Here is a 27,238-nt window from a genome sequence, read left to right as displayed (position 1 = left end):
AAAAAAATTCTTGTCAAAATTTCTAGTATCTTTATAAATAACAAATTCAATTATTAAAAATACAATTTATTTTATAAAATTTTTCGAAAAATATCAAATAATTATTTAAAAATATGTTTATAAAATTCGTCGCAAGAATTCAATTATTAAAAAAAAAAAATAAAATTCTTCACCAAAATTCCATTATTTTTATAAACTTTAATAAAATTCGTTGCATGAATTGAATTATTTATATAAATAACAATATTCTTCACAGAAGTTCAGTTATTTTTATAAACTTAAATAAAATTCGCTGGAAGAATTAAATTATTTTCAAAAGTAATAAAATTCTTCGAAGAAATTCAATTATGTTCAAAAATTAAAAAAAAATTCTTGTCAAAATTTCAATTATCTTTCTAAATAATAAAATTCTTCATCAAAATTCAATTATTTTTAAAATTTTTAATAAAATTCCTGGAAAAATGTAATTATTTTTAAAAATTTTATTAAAATTTTTGAAAAGAATTCAATTTATTTAAAAATTTATTGATAACATTCTTTATGAGAATTCAATTTCAACAAACATTCAATTATTCAATAAATTATTTATTTTTTAATTTAAATAATTGAATTTTTCTAGAATTTTCTAATAAGAATTGATTCAAAAATGAATTGCCAAATAATCGATTTATTATTTATGAAAATAATTGAATTATTGCAACAAATTTTATATTTTCTATTATAAAAATTGAATTTTTTTGAGAAATTTTATTACTTGTCAAAGTAATTGAATTCTTGCGAAGGATTTTATTAGGATCCTAAAAATGACAAATTTAAGTCTGACTGAAACGATTTCTACTACTAAAATTCACGACATTCTTTTGTTTAGCAAAATTGCAGTTAGTTATAGCTAAATAAGAAAATGTTAATTAACTAATGTTTTTCTTTAAAAAATATTGTTTGACAAATGGAAAATATGCACAAGGTTGCCACAAATATTTAATTTTATTTTTTCCTGACTTTTCCCTGATTTCCAGACAAAATTTTCACTTTTTCCCTGATTCTAAAGAATATTCTGATTCACTCTCAAAATTATTAGATATAGTAAAAAAAAAAGTTCTATCACATTTATTTACAAATTTCGTTAATTGTAAAATTATTCAAAAACATCAATAACTTCTTTTTTAAATAAATATTTAATCATTATTATTTTTCTGTAGGAATTAAAATTCTTCAAAACATTCAAATTCAAACCTTTTTTGAAATTCAACAACTTTTAAGAATACTATTTAGTATTTTTTTTTTTTATTTATTTATTTTTTATTTTTTTTTTAATATTTTTTTTAAGAATACTATTTAGTATTCTTAAAAGTTGTTGAATTTCAAAAAAGGTTTAAATTTGAATGTTTTGAAGAATTTTAATTCCTACAGAAAAATAATAATGATTAAATATTTATTTAAAAAAGAAGTTATTGATGTTTTTGAATAATTTTACAATTATCGAAATTTGTAAATAAATGTGATAGAACTTTTTTTTTACTATATCTAATAATTTTTAGAGTGAATCAGAATATTCTTTAGGATCAGGGAAAAAGTGAAAATTGGCATGCCGTGAAAATTTTGTCTGGAAATCAGGGAAAAGTCAGGAAAAAATAAAATTAAATATTTGTGGCAACCTTGTGCATATTTTCGATTTGTCAAACAATATTTTTTAAAGAAAAATATTAGTTAATTAAAATTTTATCTTATTTAGCTAACTAACTAAATGGTTATTTAACTAACTACAATTTTGCTAAACAAAAGAATGTCTTGAATTTTAGTAGTTGAAATCGTTTCAGTCATACTTAAATTTGTCATTTTTAGGACAGTAGTAAAAGTCAACATTAGACAGACAATATGCAAATAACGGTAAATTGTAGTAATAGTATGTTATTCTGTTTCAATAAAATACCAAAATTTAACATAAAAAGTAAAGAAAAAATTGTTTTCAATTTTTAAATTGGAATAATGAAAAATTGAATTCATTCAATGAGAGTATGAAGTTTGTATACAGGAAGAGATAATTTTCCCCCTATTTACCGTCTAATGACAATGAATAAATGGCAAAAACAACAAAAGATTATCAATTTGGCAAAAAAAGAGGGGTAAAAAAAAGTAGAAAAGTTCTTTTCACTTGTTACTGAATTGTGTAGGTGAGCAGACGACTATGAAATGCTGCTGCCGGTTGTTGCTGCAAAATCAATATCACTCTGCCCAACCGGTGGTGGTTCTCTGTCGTTCCTCTTTCTCTCCTAGACACCCCACCCAAAGTCTTTGCTCCCTTCGGGTTAACCGCGACTTTTCGCATCCCTCGCTTCCAATGGCTTCTTCCATTCTTGTACGCCCCGTATCGCGATTTTTCTCGTCAAATTACCTGACACTGGTAATGTCAAAGGATTTTTTTTTATATTTTTTTTTTTTGTCACGGGAGTTGCGTGCTACTATATAGGGGACGAAGGGCGACAAGAAAACCACCGAAGAAGTCACCCATGAAATATGGTGTGCTAGAAAAGAAAGAAGATTTCCCAGAGACGAGAAGTAAAATCTCAAGTGCAGCTATTTTTATCTCTTTTCTCAAAGATTCCACGTCAGGCAAACTTTTTTCCGATTCCACTTTTCTTTTTAGTTTCCAATTTCCTTTGATGGGTATTTATAATTACTGATTTCTTAACACTGCGTACGTTTCTTTTTTAATAATTATTTTTCCAAAAAAAATTTATCTTCTTGCTTAAAAAAAAAAAATAACAAATAATCGAAATTCAATATTCACTTAGAAACGAATTAATATTTATTTTACATTCTAATAAAAAAATGAAAAAGTTTGATTAATTTAAGTAAATTTTGTTAAAAAAATTATTATTTTAAAAATTATTATATTAAATTCGTTGCTAAATTTATAAAATAATTGGGTTAAATTTAAAAATCATGCAATTGAAAAAATTCATTTTGATTCATATTTTTATCTATTTTTTAAATATGTTGAAGGCAAGAAAAAAAATGTATTCTGTTATTTTATTAGAAGGACGTTAATGCAAATCGACTACAGTTGCTTTTGCGAGAAAGAGAAAAAAAAAATAAAAAGTATCGCCTCGCGGTTATTTGCCTGGGAACGTGAATAAAGAGATTCTTCACCAACAAGAAAACTGCATTAGGAGAATCTCTTTTAGTTAAAAAACTTTAGGTTAAACGAAGGTCGCTGAAGTGAAAAGATATTTCACGCAAAAGACTTTCAACTCTGTCTTTTATTATTTCCGCACCTCTTTCTCTTTATTGATTCAACAAGAATTTTGACTATGAATCACAAAAAAAAAGTAATAAAAAACTTAACGCGCGAAACTTTTGATTTCAATTTTAAAAGTTGATGAGAACAAACTTTTCAGTGGATGGTTTAAATTTTTTATAGTAGCGTGAAAAGAAAAATTAAAAGAAAATTAAATATGTATTAATAACAAAAAAGAATTTATTCACATGTTAACAATTAATGACAAAAGTTTAAACTTTTTAAACTCCTGTTGTATATTTAGTTTTTTAACATATTCTAAAAATTTAAATTCAATTTTTAAAAATTTAGATTTAATTTTAAAAGTTAAAAAATTTTGAACAAGTTTTAAAATTTAGAATATGTTGATTGAAAAAAAAATTCTATAATTTAGTAAAAAAATATTTTGAAAATGTTTTGGAATTTGTTGTTTACGGAAATTTTAACTTATTTACTGATTATTTATAAATTAAAAAGTATTTTTTTCGGGAGAAATTCTATAAATATTTTTTTCGAGAGCAAAAATAAATGGAATTGAAAAAATTAGTATTTTTATTCAAAGTTTTTATTTATCAATTTAAAATTCTTAAAAATGAAAAATTATTTTTAAATATTATGATTATAAAACTAAGGCAAATATTTCTTTTTTATTTTATCCTTTTTAATATTTACTTTCTTTAGAAATATTTTTAAAAAATTATTTCTTTTGATGGTTATATTCAAATTTTTATATTTTTTTTCTTTTGTAATTTAAATATATTCTGCAATATTACGAATTTTTTTATTTAGAAATGTTTCTAAAGTTCTGAACGCTTAAATAAACGAATGTATAGGTACTTTTTTTTCAAATTAAAATTTTGTATTTTTTGGTCGCACAACAAAAAAATTGACTGTCAAGTTTTTAAATGATAATTTTCAGTTTTTAATTTTTTTTGCGCAAACAATAATTTATGAAAATATTTTCTTTGAAAAATATTTCGTTAATTACGACGTTAAAAAATTATGGATCATGAAAGTTATGGTTAAAAGTGCAGGATTGTAATTTAAAAATGAAAAACAAACAAATAAAAAAATATATCACTTTAATTTTTAACAAATTGTTTGTCATTAAATATTTTTTCTAGTAACTGTCTTTTTATTATATTTTTGTTCATATAAAAAAATATTTTATTTTTGTTTTTCAGTTACGAAATAAAGCAGCTATAAATATGAAATTATTTCGAATTGATGAAAAATTATCTGCAATTTTTTTCGATTTAAGAAAAAAACTGTTAAAAAGAAAATTATTTTGTATAGCATAGATTGCGTGATCTAGCTATGATATATATTATTTATTTGCAACTCTATTTTTCGCAGAATGTATCAACAACTATTGAAAAAGAATTTAAAGAAGAGAAATTTCTTTCTTCATTTATAAAAATTTAGAAGTATGAAAAATAATTAAAATTGTTAAACTTTGTTTAAAAAAAAAAAAATTCAAAATCTGAACCATTTTTAAAAATTTGCGATTATCTCTTAAAATAAAATCGACAAAGTGGTCCCTTTTCATGCGGACGTACAAAAATAATATAATTTGAAAACATAATTAGTATGATAATTATTATTATTATTTACAAAAAAAATTAGTTTCAAAATTTTTTACCTCTCAAGCCAGTGATATTTATTCTACTATTGGTATGCAGTTTATATCAAAGATTGTAAAAAAAATTGTTCATATTAATAAAAAATTATCTTAAATTATTTGTCAATTTTTTTATTTAAAAAAAATGTACAAAAGAAAATAATTTTTTAAAGCATAGATTATGTGACCTTGCGATAATATTTATTTGCAACTCACTTTTTTCGAAAAATTATCAATACACATTAAATTTAAAGAAAAAATAAATAAATTCTTTTATGAAAATTCAGAAATTTAGGAACATGGAAATAATAATTATTAAAAAATTAATTAATAATTATTAATAAATAATAATTCAAATTTTTAAATGCTTTTGCGTTTTAGGCCCACAAGTGATTTTTAACTGAACTCCGAAGGGGTTTAAATATTTTACCACTAAATATATTTTAATTAAAACTTTATTTTATTTCACATCATTAATTTTTACTAAATAGATATCAAGAATTTTCAATCTTTGACTAAATTGAAAAAAAAAAATTCATATTATAAATATAAAACGAATACAATATCACTTCCTTGAATATAAATTGAACATATCTTTGAGTACATGTAGTTTTATATAGTCGATGAAAGCAGCACCAAAAAACAGAGAGAAAATTGATGATACTGCAAACGTATTGGAATTCATTTTTACACGGCTTGTTTGCCGAGTTATATGTATATCTATTTTTTTTCTACACTGCCTTTTTTTTGCACATTTATTGAAACGAGCCGAGCAACACTTTCAAATCTTCTTCTATCGATTCACATTGATCACAGACGATTGAATAAAACATCATTGTAACTGAATATTTTCTAGAAAAATAATCCCATCAATTGTTATTAAACTTGCAATATTTTCTCCCTTTTCGCCTTTTGTTCAAAACAAAAAATTTTTTTTTTAAAGAAAATTTATTATCCTGCATTTAATTTCTATTTTCTATCTATTCTACACTACCAATCTATCTCTTCTATAGATAAAATTTGTACCACCATTTCTATTATTTTATTATTTTATTATTTTTTATTATTGCTTTTTATTACTTTTATTTTTTATTATTATTATTATTAGCATAATGTTGAAATTACTTCGATAAAATAGTTATTATATAATTAAATAATTCTAACTGAACTTAATAACTTTTGATTAAATTTTGAAACTATTAATGATTTTAATATTCTATAATTTTACGATAATTAAATATATACCTATATAGTTAAGGTTATATTAGAATATTATGGAAAATGATTATGGTGTGTGTATGTGTGAGTGTGGGTTATTAGAAAAACTTTTCAATTTTTGTAACGTTGAAAATTTAAGTGTTACAAACTTTGATAATTTAAAATCGTTAATGTATGCTTGTTAAACACAGTTAATCGATTGAAATTAATTTTCCAACTTTGAGCAAAAGGCAAAAGCCTTCGAGCTGAAATTATATATTGCATGTAAATAATATACATTAAATATTTGAACAAAATCATAATATTACCTAAAATTTCAACTAAATTGTGAGTAAATTTGCAATAATTCAAGCATAAATGTATGATATATATATGTACAGTTATAATCATTAGTGAAATTCATAAAATAGTTGTAAATAATTAATTGAAATATTAACTACTGTGGGTTTTATTGATCATTATTAGTTTCTTTTATTTGTTTAAAAGTAACAAGCATTTTTCCATTTTTATTCATTTATCTACATTTTTTTTTAACAAAATAGAAATTAAAAAGAAATAAATTAATTTTGTTTTAATTATTTTTTTAAATAATAATTTGAAATTTAATTTAATAATTTTTTTAATAATAATAATTTTTCATTTTCACAGAATTATTTATATTATTTTATATTCGTTACAAATTTTTTTTTTTATAACATTTTTTACTATTGTTTCAAATGCCTGTCATTTATTCTCGAGTGTAATATTTTTTTTGTAGAATTTTTGTCAATCAGAGAGTCATATTCTTGAAACAGTTTACGAGAAGACAGTATATAGTACTATATAAACGCTTTTACAGTATTGCACTGGTGCATGTAAATATTTATGTATATATGTATATGTATGTTTATGCTACTAGAGAAATGTGCAAACAAAGACGTTGAAAAGGCTCTTTCGTTAAAATGAGCTCACTCGCTGCTACATGGTTGATAACATCATGAAGAGCACATTTTCAGACAGAATTTGCACACAGACTGAGAAACGAACCAAAAAGAAAAAAAATGCGTGTGTATCTGTTTTTTTTTTATTTTCAACACAGCCGTAAAAAAAAGGGAGAAATTTGTATTTTACTAAACACTTTTCAATTTCTCGTAACAGGACTCTTAAAGGATCGTAAAGTCACTATTTTTTTTTCTTTTCGTTTCCCCCTTCTTTTTTTAGTTATTTGAAGCAGCGGCGCTTTCGGCCCAATTCAAATTACATTTGCATGTCCGACACGAAAAAAAACTTCAAAGGCTCTTTTGACTTTTTCAAAATCCAGATGGATCCTTTCGGACTAAGTAATTTTCAAAGTACCTGATCGGAATCTATTTACATTGGGAATGGTTTGATTTACTTCACTGACGTTGTACATACATAAACATATACACATAAATAAATTTATAAAAAGTAATATGCAAATACAGTGGGTGATTGTATGAAAAATACATTGTAAATGGTGTGAAGGGGGAATTGTTATTTTCGTTAAAAAATTATTATAATAAATTTTCTTTTTTATGTTTCAGGTGATTTTTTTCTTGGATTACTTATTGTCACAAAGGTTCCCTTTGTAAGTAAACGCAATTAATTAGTACTTAATATTATTTATAAAAATTATAAAAATCAGTGTCTGTTATTATTTATTTCGATTATTTCCAATTATTATTACTTGCAATTATTTTCAATTACTACTAATTGAAATTATTTTCAATTACTACTAATTGAAATTATTTTCAATTATTATTTATTGAAATTATTTTCAAATATGAATGCAATTGTTTTCAATTATGAATGCAATTGTTTTCAATTATTAATAAATGCAATTATTTTCAATTATTAAAATGCAATTGTTTTTAATTCTAATTAAATGCAATTATTTTTAATTATTATTCATTGCAATTGTTATAAATAACAATTATTTCCAATTATTATTAAAAGCAATTATTTTCAATTAATTTATTACTGAATGCAATTATTTTTAATTATTATTTAACGCAATTGTTTCCCATTATTATTAAATGCAAATATTTCCATTTATTATTAATTGCAATTGTTATAAATAAAAATTATTTTCAATTATTATTAAAAGTAATTGTTTTAAATTAGTATTAAATGCTATTATTTTGAATTATTATTCATTCGAATTATTATTTATTTCAATTACTTTCAATTATAATTAAACGCAAATGGTTTCCATTTTTTTTTAAAAGCAATTGTTATAAATTATTATCCATTGCAATTGTTATTAATGTCAATTACTTTTTAATTATTATTTGTTTATTATAAAATATTATTTGTAATTAATTGCTGTGATAACTAATTAACAATTTTCAATTTTTAACTGATTAGAGTAATGCAAAATTGATACATAATACTAAAAAAACCAGTTTATTTCAATTTTTTAATAATAATATCGTTTTAATATAATTTTATTAATAATATTTAATTTAATTTAATTTAATTTAATAATAATATAATAATATAATTAAGTTACTACTATCAATCCTTACTTGTGAATTTTTTGTTTTACTTCAAGTAGAAAATTGATAGAAAAAAATGGACAGAAAATTTATTGTCAGACAAGAATTATTTTTAGTAAAAAAAATTAGTTTGTCTTAATTAAAAAAGTGGTTTTACAAGTTCTCGAAAAAATTGTAGGCAAAAAGAAAGTTGAAAATTTACAATCCCTCAAAAATTAATTTCATAAAAAGTAATTATTGCCGTGTGACAAAATTAAATTTATATTATCAGGGAAAAGAGTTGTTTTCAAACAAAAGTTTCTTTCAACAGAGAAATTAATTATCCATCATAAAAAGTTACTCGAATGACTTGATAATATATTGAGAATAATTAATAATAAATAATAATTAATATTAAATGATACAGAATAAATTAAAAAATTATTAATAAAAAATAAATTAATAAAAAATTAATAAGTTAATAAATAATTTACAAAATTGGTGAATTAAAAATAAATTAGTAGATTAATAATAAATTAACACATAAATAATAAAAAACGAATAAAATATAAATGAGTAAATTATTATTAACCCCAATAAAAAAGTTCTATCGACAAAAATTTTTAAAAAAAGTTTTCATACAAGTAGAAAAGTAAATTGTCAGACAAAATATATAACCTAATGTAGAATAAGATTTCTTTAGAAAGAAATGACTATACAAATAAAAGAAAAAGGTTTTTGTTGATAAACTTTCTTTAAAGTAGAAAAAGTAGTTTAAAAAGTATAATTAAAAAAAAACTTACTGAATAAAAATTGAAATAAAAAAACAAAAAACCAAAAAAAAGTCATCGATATGAATTGAGAAATAATTCTTCCTAGATAGAAAAAAGAATTATTTTTTAAGAAAATTTCCCTTTTTCCTGGCTTAATAGAAGCTCAAACTTTATTAATAATGCAGAGATGTATTGTCCGAAAAAGCAGCTTATGAATACCGCAAACAGAGTTGGACAACAAAATAACTATGGTTTGGCGAGATGGCAAGGGAAAAACTTCCGTCTGACTATGAAAGCTGCTTGGGTATTATGCCGGATTTTGCGGTTACCATTGGTTCTCAATGTAACTACTACTGTGACTCTGCCGTTACCATCAGGCGCATAGTTAATATGTGCATCATATACATATATATTCACTATAGAATACATTTTCGATTCATGAATCTCTCAAATAAACTTTTCTACATGTTTATAGAATGTGAAATTGTCAAAAGCTTTCATCTCTTTCATCAACAGGATTTTTTATTTTTATATAAATTTACACTAAAGCTATAATTATAAGACTTTTACTATTAATTAAACGAAATAAGAAACATGTTCCAATTTTAGAGTTTTTCATCTGCTTTAATAATAGAATTAATTAATTAATTAATTAATATTATTTTAATTATTACATAATTAATAATGCAATTATACTGAAACAAATTTTTTTTTTTATTCAAATAGCTGATTAATTGACTATTGTCAATTAAATGTTTACTTGAATCAAATAATTTTTGAGCCGATTAAATGATATTTTCTTCAAATACTCAAATTTTTTGTTCAAATACAATTTAATTGATTTAAATAAAAATTATTTGATTCAAGTAAATATTTAATTGATAATAGACAAGTAACCGATTATTTGATGGAAAATAAATTTTTTTCCTTGTAATAATTACATGATGTTTTTATTAATGTAATTAATTAGTAATTGCATAAGAATTAAATCTTATTAGTAGTAAGGATATTAGTAATTAGAAATTGAAATAACTAATTAACTATATTAATCTTCGTATTCTTTCGTTCATTCTGTCCGCAGTTTGAAGTTAGTTTCTGTATATGCTTTTCCTTTTTTTTTCTCTAAAAACTATTGTTTGACAAATCGAAAATATGCTGATATTTTTTCATGATTTATAAGAAAATAATATTACAAATTAGAAAAAAAAAAAATTATGACTAACATATAAAACATATATCCATTTTGTTTGTTATTTGCTTTTTTCTATAACAAATTTCGTTTGACTAATCTAAATTATTACGCAAATTATTCTCCATTTTATTTATAAAAAATTGGACAAGTGCGAGTTGTACTCGCACTGCAATGGCGGGTTCCGTACACAAATATTAAAACAATACTTGCAACATTTATCGGTAATTGGTAGAATTAAAAAAAAAATTAAAAAAATATATTAAAATCATTTAACTTTTGACGAATTTTAATAAAATTTTCTAGAAGTTACATTTTTTCAAGGAATTTGATTAAAATTGGATGAAAAACAATTGAAATTCTGCTATGAGTTTTATTATTTCTGCAAATAATTGAATTATTAAGAAGAAACTTATAGAAAATTTTTAAATATTTTGATTCCTATGAATTTTTTATTATTTATGAAAATAATTGAAATTTTGACAAGAATTTTATTAAAATTTTTGAAAATAATTGAATTTTGAAAAAGAATTTTTTTATTTATAAAGATAATAATTGTATTATTTTTAAAATTGCTGATTTTATTCGAAAAAGTGAGTGAAAAGTCAGCTAGTAATAACTATTAGTAATTACTTTTTAAGGTTGTAAATTACTAATAATTAATTGTTAGTTACTGATAAATTAAAGTTTTAATATATTTAATATTTGCTTATTGATATTAAATACAATTTTCGTTTGAACATGACTTGTTTTTACTACTGATACAAATATTTCACGAATTCGAATGAATTTTTACTATAATTTTGTCTGACATTAACTGTTTTTTACTACTGATTGTAAACTTAAATAAAATTCTCATCTGACTATAAATTATCTATTTTCTGATCAACTAAATTGTTACCTAATGAATAATTTACTATTTTTATTTTAATATTAGTAGTCGAAAACAATTGCTAATGAGACGGATTTTTGTCAAATTTCTTTTGTACGTTTAAAATAAATAAAGTCATACAAAACAGAAAAGTGCAACTTTGAGATTAATAGTAAATTTCAGGTGATAGTGGGATAAAAGCTTTTCAAAATTATTGCAATTATTTTCTAATTTTTTTTTTTTAAATGTTAGTAAGGAAAAATTTATGTTTCATTTTATTGACCAGTGGTAAAAGTAATTTACGGTCAGACAGAGTATTTTTAAGAAACTTTTAGAGGGGGAGATTTTTTCCCCTCATATATAGTTTGTGAGAGAGAGAGAGAAAAAAGATTTTAAACGCTTGCTATTTCCAAACTAAGTAGTAAAAATGGGATTTAGTCAGACAAAATGATTTAGAGTCTTAAAAGTTTTATATCAGTAACACAAAAAGTTTGTTTTTACCAAACAGATTTTGATTTAAGTGAAAAAAAAAGTTTTTTTTGCAAGGGAAAAAAAATACAATTTTTTACTCGTTTAACGATCAATTTCTTTTTTTTCCTTTTTATTGCACTTTCTAGATAATAAATTTTCCACTGATTTAAAAATTTTTTTTAACTAAAAAATAATATATTATCAAATATATTACATAAATATTAGTTTAAATACTTTAAATACAGTAGTTTAAAAATTGAGATTTATTTGCACTACTTGAGCGATTATAATATGTTTGTATATTTTATATATGTGAAAATACATATTTTAGAGACGATTAAAGATCTTGTTGTGAGAACCCTCTGCCTATGAAATGTTCACGCTCAATATCGTTGGGACTGAGAACAAGCCACCTTTTGCACAATGGACCATCAATTTTCAGAACGTACTTGCATTCCACATTCTGCATATAGGTCGATAAATACCTTATCGCGTTCCGATATACCCAAACGCTTTGTAATGCCAATAGTAGACCAATACTGTTGAGTGTGTACGCTGCAATAAGAACCTTTCACGGCAGATATATATGAAATCGTATAAAGATAAATAAAAAATTTGAAACTCCTTTACATTTGAACAATATAATCGATATTATTAATTTTATTCCACAGCATAAAAAAATCAAGAGAGGAAAAAATCTTGTATTTAAAATTTTTATTGTTATACTAAACTTCAAATGGCGTCAAAAACAAAAAAAAAATAATAATTCTGATAAAGGTGTTTATTTAGGATGAAAATGTTAAATTTTTTACATTCTACATATAATAAGTAGTATAAGTATATTTTAGTCAGACCATCGAGTATTGTATTTTATTCGAAATACATATTTAAAACTTTCCCACTATATTGAGAGGTTATATAGACACCGTCATTTTAAATTTGTTTATTACGACATTAAATTTCAATTTAACAACTGTAAAAAATTAGTAAGTAATTCTAAATAATAGTTACTTTTATAGGGAGGGTTCGTCTACATTTTTAATCATACTAAGAAAAAGATTTAAATTATCCATAAAATTATTATTATTTTTTTTTTTTGAGAAGAATTCAATGGTCAGAAAGTATTTTCACCCTTTTTGAATTTTTATTTTTCTTAAAAATTGATAGATTTTAAAATCCATCTGTGATTTTATAGAAAATATATTTTTGTATCCACAAGAAAATTGCCGAATAAAAAAAAATGATTTTAACTATTTTTGAAGCATTTTTTCGAAAAAAACAGCTTTTTATATTTTATATTTCTTATTTTAAAAAGTTATGATTTGAAATTATTTAGAAAAAAAATAAACAAGTAAATTTTCATTAAAAAAAAATTGGATAAAAAATTAGTATTTTTAATTTTTTTTCATTTTATTCTCCTTCACTATAATTATTTTTTAGCATTTTTAACCTAAAAATAATATTTTTTTGAAAAAAATGTTCAAAAATAGTAAAAATACATTTTTCATTCGGCAATTTTTTGTGGATACAAAAACATATTTTCTACAAAATTACGGATGGATTTTAAAAATATTAGATTTTTACACAGGAAAAAAGAAGTGTTATTTAAACACTAAAATTAGTGTTAAAACAACACGCAACATTTTTAACAGATACTGTGTGATTTTAGCACTTCATTGGTGTTAAAATAACACTAAAGAGTGTTAAATTAACACTAGATGGTGTTAAATTAATTAAAATTAAAATTAAAACAACACCATCTGGAAACTACTCGCAACAAATTTAACACATATTTTTTTCTGTGTAAGAAAAATGACCCAAAAGGGGTCAAAATATTTTCTGACAGATTTTATTTTCTGACCATTAAATTCCTCTCAAAAAATTACTATAAAAATAATTTTATAGAAGATTTAAATTATTTAATTAATATAGTTAAAAATGTATCCAAAACCTCCCATTAATTAGACAAGAATGTTTAATTTTCTGTAGTCTAAGTAGTACAAGTTTATTTTAGTCAGACATTTACTAAATTATCGCAGTAGCTTTTCTAATAGTAGTAAAATAAATTTTTAAAACAAAATCATTTTTAAATTTGTTACGCATTAATAATATTAATAGTCAGTTTTTTAAAAATGATTAAAAGAATTGAGAGTAATTTAAAAAAAATAATTAAAAATAATTAAATTAAAATTAATTAAAATGATTTTAAATAGGAAAATATAGTCCGGGTTGGATCACATTTTAAACTTTGCTTATAATTTAAAAAAAAAAATTTAGATAATTAAGTCCTGCGTAATTTTGATCGAAACAACTAAATTGAAAAATTTTCTGTATTTTTGGATTACCGAATATAAATATTAATAAGTGGATAAAATAATAAAATTATAACAAAAATTAACCATTTTTCTTTTATGTAGGTAATTTTTGTATGACAAACATTTTCTACTTGAAGAAATATTCTTCTGGTATAATTCTTTTCCACTTGAAGTAACTTTCAACTCACCGAAATCTTCTCCAAATTTCTTTTTTCTTATTTTCACTGTAAAAAGAAAGTCTTAAAGCTCTTGCAATTTAAACGTATTTTTTCTGAAATTCGACTCATTTTTGGGCTTAAAATAAAAACAAGACAACTTTAGGTCCTAAAATAACATTTCTAATCTGAAATTAAGCTTTTCAAATTAATTTTTTTAAATTAATTTTTTTCAAATTAATTTAATAAAAAATTGTGTCATTCGGTCATTCGAAAACATAATGTTTCTGTAAATTATTATTTTGATTTAAAGACAATTATAATTAAATACTTACTAGATAAAAAGAATTTCGGTAAAATAAAGATTCGGAAAATAAAAATTGAGCTATATTCTAGCACTTTGAAATTAAGACAATAGCCTGATGTAAGTTGTTTTAGCCAAAAACTATCATTTTAAAATAAATTTTTTTTACAGTGTTATTATCAGAAATTTCGTTACAAAAGAAAAATTTTTTTTACTTGTAAGAATTTTGGCACTTTTTGTCCGTTTTTAAATTTTTTCTATTTTGTTTTATAACTTTCTATAGTTTCTATTGCGAGAGTTACTTTTAGTCTATTAAAAAGTTTTTCTATGTTACTCTTCGCTTTGTTTCGTCAAAACTTTTTCCTAAAATTTTTTCTTCTTCTGATAAATTTTACTCTTAAAGTGAAAGTGGTGAATTACAAGTTTGTACTTTTGGAGTGAGAGTATCAAATGTGAGAAATTTCTTCTTTTAAGTAGAAAATAGAAAATTTTGCAAGTAAATAAAATATTGAAATACATCAAAAAATGTAATTTTATAATTTTTGTCAATTTAGATAAATGATTGGTTGACATTTTTAATTTTTTGTTTCTCTTTGCCTTCATTTTTTCTCATTCTTTTTTTGTTGTAAACAAATTGCCCCAGTTTTGAAAAGTTTTTCTCGTTAGATTGGTATGGGTTTTGTGGGAAGGAAGGAAGTAAGGAAGGAAGGCTTTGGGTGCAACTTAACGAGCATAATACACGTCAAAGTTCTCTCTGAAAGTGGGCACACCTGGTCCTAGTATACGAGCGGAGACTTCGTCGAAGTTGGTCGAAGTTTGTGGTAAAGTGCGTGATCCAGAGAGTCGTGTTAAGCTATGGAAGAACGGATCTGGTTTACTTACTTAAAGGAAAATTTACAAGCGCAACCGGCACACGTGTTGTGAATCTAAGCTAAAAGTGATTTTTTTTATTTTTTTTCACCACCTCCAATCTTATTTTATCCTTTTTATTTACTTTTCTTCTTTTTTTTTATTACGATTTTTTTGGGTTTATGAAATTCTCTTCTTTTCATTTATCTCTATTTTTATTTCTTTTGTTTTCATTTTAGTTTCATAAAACTATAGCAAAATGATAAGCTCGAAACGCGGTATTCCATTATTATTTTGTAAATTAAAAAATTTTATATTTTCAAGAATAAATATCAATTTTTAAATTATTACAGATTTTAAATTTAAAGAATTCACTTATTAGGTAAATAATATTAAATATTCTTGTTTATTATTACTCAAGAATTGTGAATAAAATTTATCGCAAGCATTTCATTATTCTCATGAATAACAAAATTTTTTAAAGCAATTCAATTATTTTCAATACAATTTTAATAAAATTTCTCGAAAGAATACAATTATTTTTAAAAATATTAATTAAATTCAATTATTTTCAAGAATTTGAATATCAATTGAATTATTTTCAACAATTTTGATAAAATTCTTTTTAAAAAAACTTTATTTTCAAAATTTTTAATAAAATTCCTTCAAAAAATTCAACTATTTTCAAAAATTCAGATAAAATCCTTTGAAACAATTCAATTACTTTTATGAATTGTAAAATCCTTTTGCAAGAATTTAATAATATTCATAAATAATAATATTCTATAGAAAAATTCAATTATTTTCATAAATAATAAAATGTTTCGAAAACATTCAATTATTTTCAACAATTCTAATAAAAAATTCTTTGAAACAATTCAATTATTTTTATAAATTGTAAAATTCTTGTCAAGAATTTAATCATTTTCATAAACAAAAAAAATTCTTGGCAAAAATTAAAATATTTTTATAAATAATAAAAATTCTACAAAGAAATTCAATTATTTTTATAAATAATAAAATGTTTCGAAAAAATTCAATTATTTTTCAAGAGTTTTAATAAAAATTCAATTATTTTCAACAATTCTGATAAAAAATTCTTCGAAACAAATTAAATTATTTTTATAAATTCTAAAATTCTTGGCAAGAATTAAATTATTTTTCTAAATAAAATTCTTCTGAGAAATTCAATTATTTTCAATACAATTTTAATTAAATTTCTGGGAAAATATTCATTTATATTCAAGATAATTTTAATAAATTTTCTCTAACAGGTTAAATTATTTTTAAAAATTGTAATAAAATTTTTCTAAACACTTCAATTGTTTTCAAAAGTTTTTAATAACATTCTTTGTAGATTTCAATTATTTTGAAAACTTTCAATTAAAATTACTTTAAAAAATTTACTTACAAAAACTTTCATAAAATTGTTTAAAAGAATTTAATTTTGTATGAATAATTTTAATATAATTTAATAGGAAAATTGTTATTACAATGAATAACACGATTATTTTAAAAACTTAAAAGAAATTCTTCTTAAAATTCAATCATTTTCAAAATTTACAGTAAAAATTATTTTTAAAAAATGCATTATTTTAAAGAATTTTAATAAAAATCTTTACAAAAATTAAATTATTTTCAATACAATTTTAATTATATTTTCTCGAAAGAATTCAATTTTTTGCAAAAATGTTGATAAAACTTTTTTAAATAATTGAATCCTTGACAAAAAAATTTATTATTTCTGCAAAATTTTAAAAAATAAGTAAATTTTTGAGAAAAATTTTATTAAAATTGTATTTAAAATAATAGAATTCCTGTGGAAAAATTTACTGTTTATTGATATTATTGAATTCTTTCGAAGAATTTAAAAAAAATATTTAAAAATAATTTAATTTTCCCTAGAATGCAATTAAAATACTAATTAAAATAATTGAATTCTAGCGAAAATTTCAATATTTTTGAAAATAATTGAGTTCTTGAATTGGATTTTATTAAAAGTTTTTTAAATAATTGAACTCCTGTGAAAAATTCAATTTTTTTTAAAAATAATTGAATTTTCTAGGAGAATTTTTACAAAATTTTTAAGAATAATTGAAATTTTTGAAGAAATCAATTAAATTCAATACAATATTGAAAATAAGTGAAATCTTGATAAGAATTTTATGAACTATATAAAAATAATTGAATTTTTTACGATGTTTTTTATTACAATTATTGAAAATAATTGAATTCGTCATAAAATTCAATTATTTTCAAAAAGATTTTCAATTATTTTCTTTATTTCAGTTTCAAAAACGAGTCTTACTTTATTTTAATTGTAAATACTGGTTTATGTTAATTTTTTTTGGGTTTAATAAAATGTTCCCTTGTTTTAGAAGAAGTGAAAAAATTAAGTCGATTTTTCCAAGAACTTGTTATATTGTTGTAAAATAAAAAAGTTTACCTCTCTGACGTTAGAGTTGAGGAATTCTAATGGAGGCAAATGAAAGCAGAAGCTGAAAAAAGGGATCAGCAGAGAAAAGAAGATATCTGAAAGGGTACAATTGTAAATTGGGGACGTTATCGAACGCGAAAGCCAAAGTAACGAGCTGAACCCGTCAATCTTTTCGTTTTCTCCTTGTTACTAAATCTCCGGTGAGAATCCATTTCAATCCTCTATTTTCCACCAGAAAGAAATTCTTTTTTTACTACAAAGAAACGAAACATGTACGTGTATTTTTTTTATATACGTATATAAAGTTCTGCATTTTTACAAAATACTTTTTCTCTGAATTTCCACTACTTTTGCCTGTGTATTACGCTTTTTTTCATAAATCTTTTCATTTTTAAGCGAAAAGCAAAAAAACAGCATATATTCTGGAAATGTTAGATTAAACTTTGAAATATAGAAATAAAATGCAAAAAAAAAAAAAAAAAATTCAATAAAACGAAAATAAGGAAGAAAAAAGATAACTAACAGAATATTGAAATATAAATAAATAAAAATGCACCAAATGGTTCAGAAAACTAATGAAATATAAAAGTTTTTATATTTTCAAAAAATACGATTTGTGAGAAAAAATTTGCTATTTTTTGATTAAAATCATAAAGAAAAATTTATTTTTTTTAATACAGGTAACCGATTCTTTTTTTTTGCCTTGGAAAAGAAACATTTCCTTGGCGGTTATAACTTGGTTTCTTGTGTGAATTAGAAAAAAGTGGAGTTTCCGGAAAACTTTAAAAGTTCAGTCTTCATTTCCCCGCACCTTCTGTTCGCACCCATTGAACCTACGAGTCTTTCGTGGCGCGCCAAGCGGGGTAAATGTTCTCGCGAAGGAAAAAGAGAGAGAGAGAGAGTGAGTGAGTGAGTGAGAGAGAGAGAAAGAGAGGAGTGGTCACTAGGGGTTGAAAAGATGAGGGCGTCGAGAAGATAGAGATGGTTTGTCGCTTCTTCCTAACGACAGTTTAAAAAGTTGGCCCAATGTCTCCCTCGTGATGGAAAAATATTTGAAATTTCACGATGAAGCTCTACCTATCTCCTTTGCTTCGGCGCAATTCTTCACAAACATTTTTCTCTCTCGCATCCTCTCTTCCTTAAAAACTTAACTTTTTCACATATGAGCAATTCCACGTGAAACGATCAAGGGTAAATTTAAATTTAAAATTAAATTTAAATTAAATTAATAATTAAATTATTTTATTTAAAAAAAATTTTTTTTTTAAATTCAATTTAACATTTTTTTTTCACTGACAAAAATATAACCAGTCCGAGTCAAATAAGAGAAAATTTTATTTAAAATTTTAAATGAAATTTTTTCATAATTATAAGACATGAAGATATTGATCACTTCGAGTCCTCGACTCGGAGCAGTCGATATCAGCATGCGACTGTTAGAAATTCAATGTTAATTTTTTCGACCACTTTTTTCTTAAAATATTAAATAAATTAAGCTAGTTTTTTGTGAATAACTCTAAAATATAATAAAGAAGGGCAGTTATGTGCAAAAGTTTTGATAATTCAAAAATAAATTATGAAAAAAACATTTTGAAATCGGTAAAGACGAGAAATTGATTAGAAGTGACCGTGACAACTGATAATTTTAAAGTAATTTGTAATAATTGATTTTAAAAATATTAAAACTTTTGCACATCACTGCCCTTCTTTATTGTATTTTAGACTTTTGTACAAAATTTCAGCTCAATTTATTAAATATTTGAAGAGAAAAGTGGTTGAAAAAATTACCATTGAGAGCCTAACAATCACATGCTGTTTTAAAGAGAAAAGTGGTCGAAAAAATTACCATTGAATTTCTAACAGTCATATGCTGCTAAATTTTACAAAACTTCGATTATTCGGAAATTCTTTACTTAAATATATATATTAGAAAATAAGTACTTCAAATAATAATTTCAAGAAAATTCAATTTAACTTTTTCAAAAAAATTAATTCTACAGAATTGTTAGTTAAAATTATTGAAAATTCAAATTTTCAAAGATTTTAATTTGATACCTCAAAATTCAATTATTTCTTAAAATCCACGCTATAATGCTTTAAATATTCAAATTATTATCTAAAATTTTAACTGAAATTCATATTTCAATCCATTTTTATTAGAAAATTCTACGAGAATTCAATTATTTAAATACAAAAATAAATAATTGAATTTTTCTTAAAATCGTATTCTCATAAAGAATTTTTTCAACAAATTTTTACATAATTGAATTCTTTTGACGAATTTCAATAAAATTTTTAAGAATAAATTACATTTTTCGAGGAATTCAATTAACGCGTGTATTAAAAATAATTGAAATTCTGCGATGAGTTTTATTATTTATGAAAACAATTATTGAATTCCTAAAAATAATTTTATTACCTATTTTATGAAAATTATTGAATCCCTACGAAATTTTTGTTATTTATGAAAATAATTGAATTATTGCGAAGAAATTTATTAAAAAATTGTAAATATTTGAGTTCCAGGGAGACTTTTATTAATTATGAAAATAATTAAATGTTTGCGTAGAATGTTATTAATTTTTTTTTATAAATTTAAATTCTTTTGAGAAATTTTTGAAAATAAATGAAATTTTGCCAAAAATGTTATTAAAATTTTCGAAAATAATTGAATTTTGGAAAAGAATTATATTATTTATAAATATAATTTCAATTTTTACGATAATTTAAAAAAAATTTGAGCATAATTGAATTTCTACGAGGAATTTTTTATTACTTTTTAAAATAATTGAATTTCTACAAACATTTGTAATTTCTCCAAAATATATCGTGCAATTTACGAACTTTTCGTACTTTTTCAAATAAATAACTGACTTTACGGACGTTTTTTTTTAAAAAACTTATTTTTACAGACTTTAAGTAAATTTACGGATCTTTACGGGATTTTCGGATTTAGTTCGAGCTCTATGGTTTGTATAAAAGTAATAAAATCCTAAAATATCAACTTTTATAAAAAGTAATTGTATTAATTATGGGGATTGCAGTTATGCTGTTTTCAGCGAAATTATTAATTTCAAATCAGTATTATTTCTATAAAACTTTGACAGTTATCAAATTTTTTATAGTGAATTGCAAAGCATTTTTTGTGTACTTTTCAATTCAAAAACTAATTTTTCAAAAAAAAAATGTTAACCTTTATTTTAAAAAATAAACCTTTTTTTACAATTTTCACAAAAACTACCTCTTTTCTCATTTTTTATCATTTCCACTGGAAAGCTGAGATTTTTTTCAATTTTATAAATTCTAAAAGTGTACAAACAATGGGATTTCAAGAAAATCCTATTTTTTTAAATTTACTGGAAAATATCTCAGCTTTCGAGCTTTCCAATAAAAAGAAAAACAAGATAAAAAAAAATAAAAACAAGTACCTAGTTTCTGTAAAAATTGAAAAATAAGGTTTAGTTTTGAAAAAAGAGGGGTTAAATAATTTAATTTAAAGAGTTTTAAAATTGAAAAGTGCACAAAAAGTGCTTTAAAATTCACATAAAAATTAAAATAACCTTATTCTTCTACAAGTTATGTCAATTTGAAATTTTGAATGAAACAATGCCCCTTAAAATATTTTATTTTAGTTTCAAGAATATTAAAGTGTCCGGCCTTTTGAATATTCTATGGAATAATGTAGAAATATTCTATCAAAATTTTAAGAAGGGGATGTAATTTGATAAAAAAAAATTTAAACAATTTTCAGAATTGATTAAAGTCAATTTTTTTCTATTAAATGATAGATTTTATTTGACAGTAGACAATTTTATATGACACATAGATACAATTTTGTAAAGTTTACATTCACAAATGTACAAAAAAAATTTCTGTTTGAAAGAACATGATATTGTCATATTGTATATTTTTTGGATCGTTGAATCCGAATTTTTTGTAGAGAATAAAAAATTCAAAATATCGACCAAAAATTTTTGAAAGTCGTTAAATTTTAAATTTTTTGGTAGGTGGTTCAGTGGAATATTATTCAGAATTAGTAGAAATATTTAGAGGAACATAGTCAGGGTTGAAACCTTATCCAAGAAAGGTCCAACCTTATTTATTCTTTGAAAAAAAAAATTTTTTTTAATCTGCAATTTTCAAAATAACTACTTTACTTGAATGTAAGGCCAACAAGAAAAATGTTATTGTTCCCACTAAATGATACGTTTGATGTAGAAGAAAAAAAATTGTTCAGTATATTTTTATTGATTAGCATTTTATTTTAACAAAATAATTTACTTTGAATAAACAGGAAATTTTTTTTTTTTATTTATTATTTAAAAATTATTAAAAATTATTTTCAAATTTTTCAAACTAACTTTCATGGAAATATTATGAAAGAATTTCTATGGAATTTCTATGAAAATTCCAGAGGGCACTTCTCGAGAAATTTTTCTGTTCAGAGGAGAACATCGAAATAAGATTTAAAGAAATGAAAAAAAGAATATGTTTTAAATTTTTTTTGTCTTTTTTTGTATTAACTATTGCTTGGAATTTTTGTTTACCTATTGTCTTCAATTTCAAAGTTATAAGATTCATTCTCTTCTATTATTACTTTTATACATAAAGAATTTATCCCAAGAATGTAATAACGCTCCTTTATGCCTGGGCTTTTTCGTCTTTTCTTTCAGTAATCCTCTTGCTGAGTCGCTTTATTATCAGCATTTTTGAATTCTCGTATTTCAATCTCTCCTAACGGGGCGTTTCATCAAACATTCATACGTCTATCAATATATATGTATATATATAAAATAAATAGCTTTGTTATTTTTATGTTGAGCTCGATTTCCATGAATTTTTTATTTTTCTGCTTTTTGGTTTTATTTAAAAAAAAATGAATTTATTGGAGATAATAATGTTATTATTATTAGATATTATCATTATATTATTATTATTATTATTATTATTATTATTATTGTTGTTGTTATTAATAATATGAATAATAATACTTATAATTTATTATTTTATTTATTATTTTTTTAAAAGGCAAATAAATAAAAATAAAAAATTAATAATTAATACAAATTTATTAAATTTATTTAAAATATTAATAAAATAAAAAACTAATAGTAATAATAATAACTTACTATTAAGATTTACGTAAATGTTGTTGTTTCCCTTGCGAAGAATGCATTGCGACTTTTTTTGTGCAATAGAAGAAATGCATTCATGAGAATTTCAGTAGTCTGACTCTCCATACTGGGATAGTAGCAATAGTTAGAGTATTTCTCTCAGCGACACTTGAAATTCCCGAGGACATGATGTTTTGCTCGAGGCAAATTTGAATAAAAATTCTCAATAGCGATACAAATAATATAGACAATACTACTTTCATATTACAATTTCAATTCTCGCTTTTTCACTTTCACTTTAAAATAAAATGATAAAAAAATTCTAAATTCTACTTTGATCAGGTTACTAATTAAATTTTTTTTTGTGTTCAATAAATTTTTACTCACTTTTTCTCAATTTGTTAATTATTATTATTATTAGTATTATTAAAAGAGTAAATAGGTAAAAGGTAAATAAAACAAAAATATTCGGATAATCACGTAAAAGATTAAGTTACTAATTAATTAGTATTATTAAAATTAAATTATTTTTCAAATATACTTTCTTATTTGTAATGTATAATTCAATTAGAATTAAATTAAAATTACTGGGGACACGTTAAATTTTGCAGTATAAACACGATTTACAGTACATTTATTATTTTAATTAATTTCCTACTTTGGAAGAAATAAAAAAAATTTTTCTTTAGATTACTTTTTTTATATTCTTTTCGTAAAAGTATTCGCGTGAAAAAAATAATCGAATATTAACAAATTCATGTACAGTAATGAATGGAGCGTAAATTTGTCGCTATATATATTGCGAGAGGCTTATATAATTGATGAGTGAAAAATAAGTTTGAGACTCATCCCTATATTTTTTTCGAGTTTGTTTTCGCATCAGATAGTCGACTTTCAGTGCGTGAAAAAGTAAAGCCTACCTCGGAAACTTCAATTCCCATTTGAGTCCCCTTTTTCCTCTGTTCTTGTATACATACATACTATATAGCTGTCTTCACACCCTGCACGAAAAAAAGTTTCTCGTGAATTCCCAACCGTAACGTTCAATTTGGCGGAAGGGCAAAGCCCCTCTGAGATTTTCAAGCGCTCACAACAGAGCTCCATGGCAGGATAATTTAGTTACGAAAGTCGAAAAATTGTTCCTTTTTTTTTCATCAAATCCAACCATTAATTACGATAACATAAATAACAGTCGAATTAGTACCACTGACAAGGAATATATACAGAAATTTCTAACTATTTTACGATACTTTTTTTTTCACCAGTAATTTTTGTTTTATGGAGAAAAATAATATTAATCAATAACTTTTCTTATTGGAATAAGGATAATAAATTATTTCCATCTGTTTAATTACGATTATAATTATAATCACAATAAACAGTTTAAAAAAAACAAAATTATAATTTTTGTGCGTATTCAGGCTTCACAGTCCCCCTAAAAAGTATTTTAGGGGAAATAGGGGACTGAAAATTAAAAAATAGGGGACTTTTAGGGGACCATAAAAATTGGTTAAATAAAGATAAAAATATAATTTATTTATACAGGGTTCCCAAAAAAATTTAACTTTATTTTTCCCTGACTTTTCCCTGATTTCTAAACACAACTTTGACTTTTTTCCTGACTCTAAAGAATATTCTGATTCACTCTAAAAATTATTAGATACTCAAAAAAAATGTTCTGTTAAATTTATTTACAAATTTCTTCAAAAGTAAAATTATTCGAAAACATCAATAGTTTTATTTAAAATAAATATTTAATAATTTTTTTATTGGAATTAACATGTTCAAAAATTTCAAATTCAAACCTTTTCAAATTGAACAACTCATAAGAATATTATTATAAAACATAAAGAAATGAATCACTTTTATAATAATTAAAGTTGACCGACTGACAAAATCATTATTTTATTATAGGGGAATGTAGTCAAGGTTGGTCTACTGTCTAGGTAGGCCACTCGCGTTTTTTTGTCAAGTTCACTAGCGCCACCTACGCGAATATTTGTCGAGGCTTGTCTTAGTGAAACCTAACTTTTTGTTCAATTACATTTTCGGAAAATCGAAAATTGTGTTTTCTGTGACGTCGGTACAAAAAAAGCTCAAAAAAAGTTTTGTGCATAATGTGAAAAACCATTAATAAAAGATAAAAAACAAATTGAATCGTCAAGGCAAGTATGCAGAAAATTTGTGGGACTCATGGTTGAAAGGAAAACAAAGTAAAAAATCGAATCCCGAAACGTATTTCTTTATGGTTACAACAATTCGGTAATGTTACTTACTGTCAAGGTCGGCCACTATGTGTTTAAAATGCGCAAAGTTGAGGACGAGCTACTTCATTTGCAAAAACTGCAATTCTGTATAACTCATAATATAATTGATCATCTTATTAATATTTTTATTTAATTTTATTAATATTTTAGTGCAAAACTTTTTTTTATTTATATTTATTTTTTTATATTGTTTATTGTTATTATTTTGTTATTTCATTAAGTTACAAACTGTAAACAATAAAGAATGAATTTTCCGTAACTCCAAACATGTTATTTTATTTTTTAAAGATTAATGCCCTTTGAATTTTAAACATGGCCGACCTTGACTGTAATGGCCAACCTGGACTACAAATTTTTTTTTTTTTTAAATCTTTATAACTTTTTCATTTTTAAACCTGTCAATTTACTTTGTACAGAAAAAATGTTCCTATTAAACAGGACTTTCCAACCATATACTTCAATTGTCCAAATTCATTTTTAAAAAAAAGTTATAAACAAAAGTCAAAAAGGTGGCCGACCTAGACTATGTTCCCCTACAAGAATATTGTTACTGTAATTTCTTCAAAATTATTTGTATCATTTCAATTCAATTAACATTTTCTAGAATTTTTAACTAAAATTCTACTTTAAATCAATAATATCAATTATTATTCAATTAAACTTTTTCAAAAAAATTAATTCTACAGAATTGTTAGTTAAAATTACAAAAAATAAAAATTTAATTCTACGAGAAATCAATTATTTAAATACAAAAATAAATAATATTGACTGCTTCTTAAAATTTAATTTTGACGAAGAATTGTATTAAAAACTTTTTAAAATATTTAATTTCTTTTATGGAATTTAATTAAAAGTTTAATGAAATTTATTATATTAAAGAATTTTATAACAATTTTTGAAAATAATTGAAAACTTTTTGAAGAATTTTATTCAATTTTTTGAAAATAATTGAATTCCTGAGAAGAATTTAAATAATAATTTTTGTACACAATTGAATTTATGAGAAGAATTTTATTAAAATTTTTGAAAATAATTGACTTCTTGAGAAGAATTTTTCAAAAATTTTTTACAATAATTTAATTCTTGAGAAGAAATTTTCCTATCTATTTATAAAGATAATTTAATTCTTGACGAGAATTTTGAAAAAAATTTTGAAAATAATTCAATTTCTGCAAAGTATTTTATTACTTTTCAAAAGAATTGAATACTGTCAAAGAATTTTATTATTCATGAAAATAATTGAATTTTAAAATTAATTTTATTCAAATTCCTGAAAATAATTGAATTTTGTCGACGAATTTTGCTATTCATTTATAAAGATAATTGAAATATTCACAATTTTTTGTAGATTCTTTAAAAATAATTGAATTTCTGCGAAGAATTTTATTAATTTTGAAAATAATTGAATTTTCTCAAAGAATTTTATTAATTTTGAAAATAATTTAATTTTTGCAAAGTATTTTATTACTTTTCAAAAGAATTTAATTCTTGTGATGAATATTGATATTTATCAAAATAATTGAATTTTAGAAAAGAATTTTATTATAAAATTCTTAAAATTGAATTCTTTTCTCAAGTTTTAATATAAAATTTTTAATAATAATTGCATTTTTCAAGGAATTCATTTAAAATTGTATTAAAAATACTTGAAATTCAGTGATGAAAATAATTGAATTCGTAAATGAAATTTTATTATTTATGAAAATAATTGAATCTTTTCGTAGAATTGTATCAAAAAGTTTTTTCTATAATTAAATCTGTTGATAAATTTTATGAAAATAGTAAATATTGAAAATTATTAAATTGCAAAAAATTTTTAAAAGTAATAATTGAACTTTTGCAAAGATTTTTATAAATTTTTGAAAATAATCGATTTTTTGGCGAAAAATTTTGCTATTTG

General features: G+C 22.4%; 2 protein-coding genes across 7 annotated transcripts in view; one reads left to right on the top strand and one right to left on the bottom strand.

Annotated features, from left to right (window-relative positions):
* LOC122499063 overlaps positions 1–27,238 on the top strand; it is a 693,598-nt gene that overhangs the window by 548,542 nt on the left and 117,818 nt on the right. For 3 of the 5 annotated variants that reach the window (XR_006301297.1, XM_043607134.1, XM_043607133.1), the window contains one exon: positions 7,661–7,704. The exons of 1 other annotated variant lie outside the window; for it this stretch is intronic. The gene's annotated coding sequence lies outside the window, so the exon portion shown is untranslated. Of the gene's footprint in view, positions 1–7,660; positions 7,705–9,574; positions 9,869–27,238 lie in introns of those variants that run through there. One more of the 5 variants, XR_006301296.1, reaches the window with a different exon arrangement.
* LOC122499061 overlaps positions 1–27,238 on the bottom strand; it is a 365,723-nt gene that overhangs the window by 264,929 nt on the left and 73,556 nt on the right. The window lies entirely within an intron of this gene.

Source organism: Leptopilina heterotoma, unplaced genomic scaffold, assembly GCF_015476425.1.
Source record: "Leptopilina heterotoma isolate Lh14 unplaced genomic scaffold, ASM1547642v1 Lhet_164, whole genome shotgun sequence".
Taxonomy (NCBI): Eukaryota; Metazoa; Arthropoda; class Insecta; order Hymenoptera; family Figitidae; genus Leptopilina; species Leptopilina heterotoma.
This window is presented reverse-complemented; position numbering and strand designations above follow the sequence as displayed.